We start from the raw sequence: 11157 nt of genomic DNA, 5'->3' as shown, positions 1-11157 counted from the left end.
TACTTATCTTCTTTTAACACTTTCTCAGCTCTCCTGAGGTCCACCTTCTCATGGTATAAAGGAGTAAGTGCCACTTGTTTGCCCTTTTCCTTCTCCAAGGAAGCCTCGTTCACTGAGTGGTGATTTGCCAGGCGACCTTTGAGCTTAACAACTTCTTCCTCTAGCTCAGCTACTCGCCTCTCAGCAGCCCATCTCTAAAGCTCTTCCTGCTTCAACTGCTCTTTTAACACTAGAGTTCTCTCAGACCTCTCTGTCTCCAATGCGCTCACTCGGCTCTCAACAGCCAGTCTCTCAAGCTTCTCTTGCTTCAAATGGGCTTGTAGCGTCTCCTTGAGCTCCTTGATCTTGGTTCTTACATCCACCGAATCATCAGAGCTCGCATTATTCGAGTAGGTATTTGTTTCATACCTCCCATCTCCAGTGGCCAACTCCTGGCCCTGGTCTGTGGCTTCTCTGATAGACTCTTCCATCTTTTTCCACTCAGCTTCCATCTTGCTGATTCTTTCCTTAAGGCACGTCTCTGCCCTCTGGAGATTATCACAGAACGTCTGCAGCTCCTTCACCTGAGCGTCCAGACCTAGGGTCTTTCTGCGGAGATCATCATTTTCATCACGGGTGTCCTGCAGAGTGGTCTCAACCACTTGGCGCATGTGTTCTGCATCCGCCTTATCATCCTCTAGTTTTTCTTTAACCCTGAGGAGATCCTCATAGTCTCTCTTAATTTGTTGCAGTTCCCCACTGTGTTCACTACATTCCTCCTTGGATTCACACAGCTCCCGGTTGAACTGTTCGCGCAGTCGTTCTAGGTTTTGTTCACGCCCAGAAACTTCATCCTGCAGCGCCTCCTTCTCAAGTTTCAACTGCAAAACCTCCTCCTTGGTTTTGCGGCGGTCCTCCTTAATTCCCTGGAACATTTCCTTCCATTGGTTAACTTCCTCGCTGCTTTCCTCCAGTTCTTGATGTAAGTTCCTCACAACCTGGTATATTTTCTGCCGTTCAGACTCCAGGTTTTCCCATAGTTGCTGCACGTCACTCAGACACTGCTGCCTGATAGGCTCCAGCTCTTGATCATGACTGGCCGCCTCCTCTTTCATGGCTGTCAGATCCTGATCCTTCTGTCTCAGTACTGTATCGGAGGTTGCTACTGGCAACGTCACCTCCTCTTCTGCCTCTAAAGGAGGATCCACACTTGAAACAAAGGCACACAGTACTACATTTTCTTTATTTTCACTTGCAGCAAAGACTATAGGAGCAACCTTTTTGTGGCCCTTGCGCCGTCGACGACGAGAGGGGGACTCTCTCCCCTCGTCTAGCCCCTCCTGACTGAAGTCTCTTTCTACTCTTGTAGTGTCACCGTCAGTTGTGGGGTCTCCGTCACTCCCTATGGTGTCGTGGACTAACAAGTCACCTCCCACCTTGATGTCACCCCCTTCTACTGAAGCTACTCCATTTTCAACGGTCACATTGTCATTTTTAGGCGGTACCAACCCACCACCAGTAAATTTTTTTGATTTTCTATACTCCACGCTGTTTTGCACAACCGCCCCTTTTTTAGACTCCGCCCCCTTTTTAACAACCACACCGGTAGGGGAATTTTTACACGAAAAATCAACAATAGTCTTAGGACTCAATTCACAACAGCTGTTACCACCTCCCCGGGCACTCTGGGACAACAATGGTGCCCCCGGAGAGTTCACAGAATGGTCCACTGCCGCCATTATATACGGTGCCCACCGCTCCTGCGGTTCCTGCACCATGTCCAGTAGAAGTTTCCCAAATCCCTGCGGCGGTTTTAACCGGCACTTTAATCGCTCAATAGCTTCATTTTCTTTTACTGCTCTGTTCACAGACATCGCTGTACACTATTCACACACACCGCTCTCCCCAGAAAATTTTCGTGGTCCCACCGAGCCACAGCAAACCAGGTTTGAGTGCGATGACAATTTTCGTAACCCCTGACGAGTTACCGCAAGATGCTTTAATCTTCGTGACCCCGCCGAGTCACAGCAAGATGATTTAATCTTCGTGACTGCGCCGAGCCACAGCAAAACCGGATTTGAGTGCGACGACAATCTTCGCAACACCACCGAGTTGCAGCCAGATGCTTTAATCTTCGTGACCCCGCCAAGCCAAAGCAAGATGCTTGCATCCACACTCGTCGTTCAATGCCGTTACCTCTAGCAACAAGGCTGCCGTTGCCCCTAGCAACCGGGCTGCGGTTGCCCCTAGCAACCGGGCTGCAGCTGCCCCTAGCAACAGGGCTGCAATTGCCCGCATTCTCGAACCACATGTAAGGTAGCGCTATTCATCACGCTGGGGGACACTCGCTTCACGGGGTTAATTAAAGCACAGCAGCCACGTTTTCTGATAACACGACATCCAGCAGTTTATTACACTTCATAACATAGTCCATCTCAGTGGCTCACCGGCATGGTTATACACACAACATCCAGGAGACATTTCCAATGGCAGACATGCCCGCTTGGCTTTAGATACAGACTTCAGCAAGGCACAACATCAATGTCCATATAAAGAACCATTTTTACATTTGCTGGGTCTTAGCTGCTTCTCTCAGCTCTGTTCTGCCACAGCTGTTTAGCCTCTTGCCTCACCAGGCCTCTCCAGGCCTCTCTCTTCCAGCCTCTCCAGGCTAATGGTGTCCCACACACACAGGGATCAGGCCTCATGCCTTTTGACGCGCCCCTGGGCCTGTGTCGCGCTGCGCTGCGCATGCGGGAGCTTACCCGGAGCCGGATCTGTGGAGGGTTGTAGTCTCGTGGCGGTGACCCGGTCCGTGCCCAGGGAGTCAAACTAGACGGCAGTCCATTAGTAGTAAATGGTTGATGACTACGCCACCCGTTGAGTGCAGCCAGGGGGCTGCTGCTGCAGGGCAGACCGCTGAGGCCGATGGTGGGATTGTGCAGCGTGATAGTATAACCCCCAACGGGAGGGGTATGGCCTCAGGGCAGCCGACGTGGATGATGGGGGTAGCAGGAACCACTCAGAGACGGTACGGTGTAGTTCAGGGTCTTTACTGGTAACAACAAAAGACCCTCCCGGAGTACTTGCTAGCGGATGGGGCCTGGTCAGTCCTTGAGCAGATGGGATCTCCCCTGGCCAGGCGTAGTTGTAGGCCTCCCAAACTGACTGTACTCTTCTGGCTACCTTGCTAGGAGCTGATGTAAGTAGCCCACGTCCCTGAGTGTACCGTGTGGTGCTCACCCGTATGGCCGGTGACTCGGGGCCTTCTAATGGCTTCCGCTCCACGATGGCGGTGCTGGTCCCACGCGTGTGACCGTGCCTTCGGGCTTCTGGGCCAGAGGACCTGAAATCCCCTGCCTGACGGATTCTGCTGCTGGGCAGGAATTAGTCCCCACAGCCTCGGACTCCGGGTCCGGTAAAAAGTCTTCTTAGTCAGGGCGAACTCTGCAGCTGCCAGCCCCTGACTCCTTGTAACTGCTGTTTCTTCCTATGCTGTCTCTACTTCTTCTCTTCTTCTACTCACCCACCCTGCCTCAGCCCCAGGTTTATATAGGGGAAGTTCTTCCCCTCCCAAGACTGGGCAGGAGGTGTGGCATGCACAGGATCCCTGACTAAAGGACCTCCCACCTGCTCTCAGACATAACATTACGTTACTGTGGCAACCAGACCCCTGGGGTGTCACATTCCCCCCTAGTAAAATTTAGTACTCCGGGACTAAACACATTTAGAAAACATAACAAGGCAAAACATTAATAATACAATAAGAAAACACATAAAGATGGTTACGGCGTGTCCGCAACCGGGTGCAGTCTCTGAAGAAAGCAAGGTGTCCATTTCACCAACACAGGGAGACGTAACCAGGTAGGGGTCTGTTCTACCCCGAGTCCTTGACAGTCTTTAGTCCATCCTGGGTTACGCTCCAACTATATACAAGGATTCCCGGTAAATCCACCAAGGATTCCTAAAAACAACTAGAAATACAAAATTACACACAAGCAACTATAGACAGGTAAACATTATAAAATAGCTTAAACATTTAGATCCTCCAACGTGCGGGTAACTGGCCTCTAGTGGCCCTAGTGGACCTACGGAGCTGACTGTCTGGCCCTGAACTACAGGGTGTAGGAGCTGTCAAGGGTAAACTGGGCAGCTGTCTACCGGCTCTTTGTCTCACTAGGGGTACGGCAGGCTCACTATAAGCAGAGGGTTGATTCTCCTGTTCTACTTGTGTGGAGTCTTCTGCCTCCTGGACCGGCTGTTCTTCCAGCTCTACCCGTTGCTCCGTAGGTTCTTGGGATGATGGTTGGAGGAAGGTGAGTACGGGTACCACAACTGCACCATTGACTTGAGTCCAAGACCGAGGAAAGTCCCCGAGCACGGTACTAACCATATCTTCCCTTTCTTCCACGGGTCGATGGTCTTCTTGTTCCTCTTCAGGGTTCCTCAGTTGTTCGGGACACTTCTTCAGGTGGTCCCGGGATACAATGGCTGTGGTTTCCCCTCCGTCTTTACTGATGGTACAGACCTTCGGGTTCTCGTGGCTTGAGGGCAGTACGGTGTACGGGTCCTTCTCCCACTGGTCGTCCAACTTGTGGAGCCGTCTCTTCCTCTTCAAGACCTGCTCTCCGGGTACCAGGGGAACAGCGGGAGCATACTGGTTGTAAGTTTTCTCTTGTCTTTCCCTAGCCTGACAGAGACTTCGCTCCACGCTCTCCTGTACTCTCCGGTACTGCTGCTGCCTCTCGGTGTCCCAGTCTGTTTCTGGTGAAGTGTCCTCGGGGGTCAGGACTCCCATTTCCAGGTCAACAGGTAACTTACCAGGTCTTGCCCTCATTAGGTAAGCCGGGGTACAGTTGGTGGAACCTACCGGGATGTGGTTGTATAGGTCCACCAGATCGGGCAACTTTTCAGGCCACAGACTGCGTTCTTCCAGGGGCAACGTTCTTAGAAGATCCATTACCACCTGGTTCATTTTTTCACAAAGTCCATTAGTCTGCGGATGGTAGGGTGTCGTCCTTATCTTCCGGCAGCCATACAGATTGCAGAATTCCTGAAAGACCTCCGCTTCAAAGGCAGGTCCCTGGTCCGTCAGCACTTGGTCCGGGTACCCGTGTGGACGGCAGAAGTGCTGCTGGAAGGCTCTAGCTGCTGTTTGAGCCGTTAAGTCCTTGACGGGGACGACAACCAAGAACCGGGAGTAATGATCCACGATGGTTAACGCGTAGACGTAGCCACTTCTGCTTGGGGTCAGTTTTACATGATCCAAGGCTACCAGTTCCAACGGTTGCCGGGTGATGATGGACTGCAGGGGAGTCTTCTGGCTGGCTCGGTCCTTCCTTCTCAGGTTGCACGGGCCACAATCTCTGCACCACTTCTCGATGGTTCCCCTCATGCCTACCCAGTGGAACCGCTCGCGCAGCAGGAACTCCAGCTTTTTCCACCCAAAGTGTCCAGCTCCGTCGTGGTATGCCTCCATCACCATGGCTGCGTCTCTTCGTGGCACCACTACTTGCCAGAGTAATTCATGCGTCCGGGAGTTAACCATTCTGCGGCACAACTTCCCTTTGTAAAGGAACAGTCGACTCTTCTCTGCCCATAGTTGTTTGGCTTCCTCCGGAGCGTCTGGTTCAAGGCGAGCCTCCGGCCGAGTCAGCATCTCCTTCACCAGTCGGACGGCAGGGTCGCTGTCTTGCGTTTCCGCCCAGTTGTAGTGGGGTAAGGGGTTCAACGTAGCAGCCTGCTTACTCCTTACCCGGTGGGAATACTGAATAGTCCCATGACGGTGGAACGCAGGGAGTTCAACTTCTTCCAGTCCCTCTGGATCTTCTCCTCCGTCCGGCAGGTTGGGCATCCTGGACAGGGCGTCCGCGTTGGTATTGGAGCGTCCTGCCCGGTATTTAATTGTGAACTCGTAGTTGGACAGACGGGCCATCCACCTCTGCTCCAGGGCACCGAGTCTTGCCGTGTCCAGGTGTGTCAGCGGGTTGTTATCCGTGTACACGGTGAACCGGGAAGAAGCGAGGTAATGCTTAAAGCGCTCAGTGATTGCCCATACTACGGCCAGGAACTCTAACTTAAATGAGCTGTAATTCTCGGGGTTCCTTTCGGTGGGTCGCAGTTTTCGGCTGGCGTAGGCGATTACTCGTTCCTTCCCCTGCTGGATCTGGGACAGTACGGCTCCTAGCCCGATGTTACTGGCGTCGGTGTAGAGGATAAAGGGCTGGCTATAATCCGGGTACGCCAGGATTTCGTCCCCCGTGAGGGCCATCTTCAGCTGGCGGAAGGACTCTTCTTCCAGCTCTTCCCATTTGAAGGGCGGCTTCTGGTTCTTGGCCTTCCGGGACTGGCCTATCAGGAGGTCCTGCATAGGTGCTGCCTTTTTGGTGAAACCGGGAATAAACCTTCGGTAGTAGCCTACCAACCCGAGGAACTGCCGCACTTCTTTTACGCTGGAGGGGCTTGGCCATCCCTTAATTGCGGTGATCTTATCGGGGTCGGGAGCCACTCCGTCAGCGCTCACCACGTGTCCCAGGTACTGCACCTTTGGTTTCAGGAGGTGACACTTGGAGGGTTTCACCTTTAGGCCGTAACTCGCCAGAGCCTCGAACACTTCCGCCAGGTGTTTCAGGTGGTCCTCATACGTCTTGGAATATACGATGACATCGTCCAGGTACAACAGGACCGTCTCGAAGTTTCTGTGGCCCAGACAACACTCCATTAGGCGTTGGAAGGTTCCTGGTGCGTTGCAGAGTCCGAACGGCATGCAGGTGAACTCGCTAAGTCCCATCGGGGTGGTGAATGCGGTCTTCTCCCGGTCCGCCTCTGCTACAGGAACCTGCCAGTACCCGCTAGTGAGATCCAAGGTAGAGAAGAAGTTAGCAGATCTTAAAGCAGCCAATGACTCCTCTATCCTTGGTAAGGGGTACGCATCCTTGTGTGTGATACGGTTGATTTTCCGGTAATCTACACACATCCTCATGGTGTTGTCTTTCTTTTTGACTAAAACTAATGGGGCTGCCCAGGGGCTACAACTATCCCGGATTACCCCAGCCTCCTTCATATCTCTAAGCATCCCCTTGGCGTGTTGGTAATGTGCAGGGGGTACGGGTCGATACCTCTCTTTTATGGGAGGATGATCTCCCGTGGGGATGCGATGTTCTACCCCCTTGACTCGCCCGAAGTCTAACGGGTGTTTACTAAACACTCTCTCATACTCTTGAACCACCCGATAGACTCCTTGTTTCTGATGTGAGGGAGTGGAGTCAGTACCCAAATGTAGTTGCTGACACCAGTCCTCCATGTCTTTCTTAGAGCCGTTACCTTCCTCCGGGTGAGATGGAGGCAAGGGTTCCACAGATTGTATAGAACTTTGATTAGTGGTATATAATTTGGCTAGCGTGGCATACCGGGGCAGGTACACTTCCCTCTCCCCGATATTTATTATGCGAATGGGCACCCTCCCATGGCGTACATTGACCACCCCCCGTGCTGTCAAAATGGTGGGCCTACTGTCTGAGTAAACTGGTTCTACCATTGCCTGGTAATCTCTACCTCTCAGACCAATAGCTGCCCGGCACCAAATCATCATTTCACTTTTTGGGGGCATGGCAATAGGAAAAGGGTCACACATTCTTACGCTACCAATCTCACCGCCGGAGAGTTCCACTTGTTGCCGTTGCATCAGTGCCCGGATCTCTTTCTGGAGCACCCGCTGCTCGCCGGAGCTGGCGTTCTTGGCAACCTGCTGTAAAAGGAAAATCACCTCTGCAAGACAATTTTCAATTACGTTAGTTCCTAGAGTTATTTTTGGGTGACTCTCATGTTTATCAATATCTACAATGATCAGTCCCTGTGCGGCCAGTTCGACTCTACCGATTTTGAGGGTCACCTCTTTAAATCCGATCTGTGGCACGGGCTGGCCATTGCTGGCGATGATACTCAAGTCGTCGTCAGGGTAGCGGGTAATATCCGAGTCATTCCAGTACTGCTTGAAGAGCACGTACGGGATGGTGGTGACCTGTGACCCGGTATCCAGTAGGGCACTCATGGGAATGCCATCCAGTACCACAGGCAAGACTGGACGTCCTCCCACATATCTGTCGCGCCAGTTCGATGGGCCTGGTGATCTTTTTCCTGGGGGTTGGCCCTCTACCCCAGGTTGTGCCCGTTTAAAGAACAGTACCTTTCCATATGTCCGGGTTGATTGCAGCGGCGGCAGATGGGTCGTCCGTCCTCGCTGTATCGGTCACTGGGTCTTCCTCTGGCCGGTGGGGTCCTCCTTGGTCGACGCCACGGGATGTCCTCCGGTCCGGATGCCAGCTGGATCTTCCCTGGGGTGGAAACCTGTAAAGACTGCACAGTTCGGGTTAGCGCAGCAACGCTCTTAACTAGCTCTTGGACCTGATGGTGTAGGTCTGGAGCCGGGTCATTGTCCAAAGCCTGCGCATGAGCTCCCACAGGCCCTGTCGACAAGGGCGCCGCCTCCTGGTGGTAAGTGATAGCTGGGCGCCTGTGGGTCACAACGCCACCCGGTGCTGGTTCTCGGAGCACCCGGATAGCTCTATCCTTGAACTGTGCAAAGTCCAGATGGGGATCCTGTAAGGCCATTGCCCGCAACTGGGTTCGGTGGGCATTGCAATATAAACCCTCTATAAATTGTTCAGTCAACAGCCTGTCCTCGTTTCCCACCCCATCAGGGTCGGTCTGCTTTATGGCCCTCAGGGCCTCTTGTAGGTTTAGTGCATAGTCCCTTATACTCTCATGCGCTCGCTGCTTGCACCCGTAGAATCTAAGCTTGATCTCGGCTGAGGTGCGGGTATCGAAGGTGTCCCTCAGCCGGGTTAGTATCTCTGCGACAGTCCTCCTCCCAGGTGGCCAAGATTTTACTTCTCTTTTGGCTGCCCCGGTTAGTTGGGCCACCAGGATGCTCACTTTTTGCTCTTCTGTGAGGGGGTACACCTGGAAGAGGCTATCCAGCTTTTCTCTAAAGTCATGCAGGGTATGTGACTCCCCTGAGTACTGGGGTAGCCAAGCTGCTCCCGGGATATAGGGCATGGTGAAGGGCATAACTGCAGCAGCGGTAGCGCTGGCGGGGGTTGAGGCAGTGAAGCTCTCCTCCGTATCCGACATCTTCCTCCCCCCTAGTGGACCGTGGCCTACCTTGCGATGATCCTCTTCCGTAGGCCGCGGCTCCGCAGTGGATCGTCAGGGTTGAGGACCTTCCGTCGCGCTCCTGTGACGTCGGCGTCTGCTGGGCTCCTTCCAGGACCTTACGCAACGTCCGGACGTGAGGCGGGGCTTCAGTTCTCGCGCGCTTTCGGAGTCCACGCCCCTCTTCTTCCCGCGCGGCGTCCTCAAGATGGCGTCCAATGGCGGGAAAACTCCACGGATGGCGGGAAGAAGGTCGAAGATGGCGCCGGATGGCGGGAAAACTTCGCGGATGGCGGGAAGAAGGTAGAAGATGGCGCCGGATGGCGGGAAACCTCCACGGATAGCGGGAATCTTCACCACTGGTAAGTTTGAACAGTCTTTGCTTTTCAGGCACGCAGTACCCGGTGGTTGCGGGCACGAAATCCTGCCGACTACGCCAAAGTTGACGCGCCCCTGGGCCTGTGTCGCGCTGCGCATGCGGGAGCTTACCCGGAGCCGGATCTGTGGAGGGTTGTAGTCTCGTGGCGGTGACCCGGTCCGTGCCCAGGGAGTCAAACTAGACGGCAGTCCATTAGTAGTAAATGGTTGATGACTACGCCACCCGTTGAGTGCAGCCAGGGGGCTGCTGCTGCAGGGCAGACCGCTGAGGCCGATGGTGGGATTGTGCAGCGTGATAGTATAACCCCCAACGGGAGGGGTATGGCCTCAGGGCAGCCGACGTGGATGATGGGGGTAGCAGGAACCACTCAGAGACGGTACGGTGTAGTTCAGGGTCTTTACTGGTAACAACAAAAGACCCTCCCGGAGTACTTGCTAGCGGATGGGGCCTGGTCAGTCCTTGAGCAGATGGGATCTCCCCTGGCCAGGCGTAGTTGTAGGCCTCCCAAACTGACTGTACTCTTCTGGCTACCTTGCTAGGAGCTGATGTAAGTAGCCCACGTCCCTGAGTGTACCGTGTGGTGCTCACCCGTATGGCCGGTGACTCGGGGCCTTCTAATGGCTTCCGCTCCACGATGGCGGTGCTGGTCCCACGCGTGTGACCGTGCCTTCGGGCTTCTGGGCCAGAGGACCTGAAATCCCCTGCCTGACGGATTCTGCTGCTGGGCAGGAATTAGTCCCCACAGCCTCGGACTCCGGGTCCGGTAAAAAGTCTTCTTAGTCAGGGCGAACTCTGCAGCTGCCAGCCCCTGACTCCTTGTAACTGCTGTTTCTTCCTATGCTGTCTCTACTTCTTCTCTTCTTCTACTCACCCACCCTGCCTCAGCCCCAGGTTTATATAGGGGAAGTTCTTCCCCTCCCAAGACTGGGCAGGAGGTGTGGCATGCACAGGATCCCTGACTAAAGGACCTCCCACCTGCTCTCAGACATAACATTACGTTACTGTGGCAACCAGACCCCTGGGGTGTCACACTTTCACACCTGTTTCTAAAACTACCAGGGTTTATATATCAGTCTGTGCACACAGGACCTGTGATGATGTCACAGTCATGTGATCAGTCACCTGAGGGGAGGTACATGGTCAGCCAGAACACACCCCCTGGACATTTTAGCAATGCAGCAAGGCGCTGCATTACAGTGCATGTATGATGTGAATGTCTGTGTATGTCAGTGTGTATGACTGTGTATATATATTTATGTCTGTTTTATATGTGTTTTTAAGAAGGTGCTCAAATATGTATGTGCATGTATCTGTGCGTGTCTGCGTGTTGTGTGTATATCTGTGTACAATGGTCATGTGTGTATGTGTGTGCATACCTGCATACCGTGTGCATGCGCATGTCTGTGCACTGTGTGTGCGTGTCTGCGTATTGTGTGCGTGTCTGCGTGTTGTGTGCGTGTCTGCGTATTGTGTGCGTGTCTGCGTGTTGTGTGCGTGTCTGCACATTGTGTGTGCGTGTCTGCGTATATTGTGTGTGTGCGTACTGTGTGTGTGTGCGTGTTTGCATGCTGTGTGCGTACTGTGCGTGTGTGTGTGCGTGTCTGCGTACTGTGTGCGTACTGTGTGTGTGTGTGTGCGTGCGTGTC

Source organism: Phyllobates terribilis, unplaced genomic scaffold (genome assembly GCF_046119375.1).
Source record: "Phyllobates terribilis strain yellow unplaced genomic scaffold, ASM4611937v1 Scaffold_9__5_contigs__length_417890890, whole genome shotgun sequence".
Taxonomy (NCBI): domain Eukaryota; kingdom Metazoa; phylum Chordata; class Amphibia; order Anura; family Dendrobatidae; genus Phyllobates; species Phyllobates terribilis.
Note: the sequence above shows the minus strand (reverse complement) of the source record.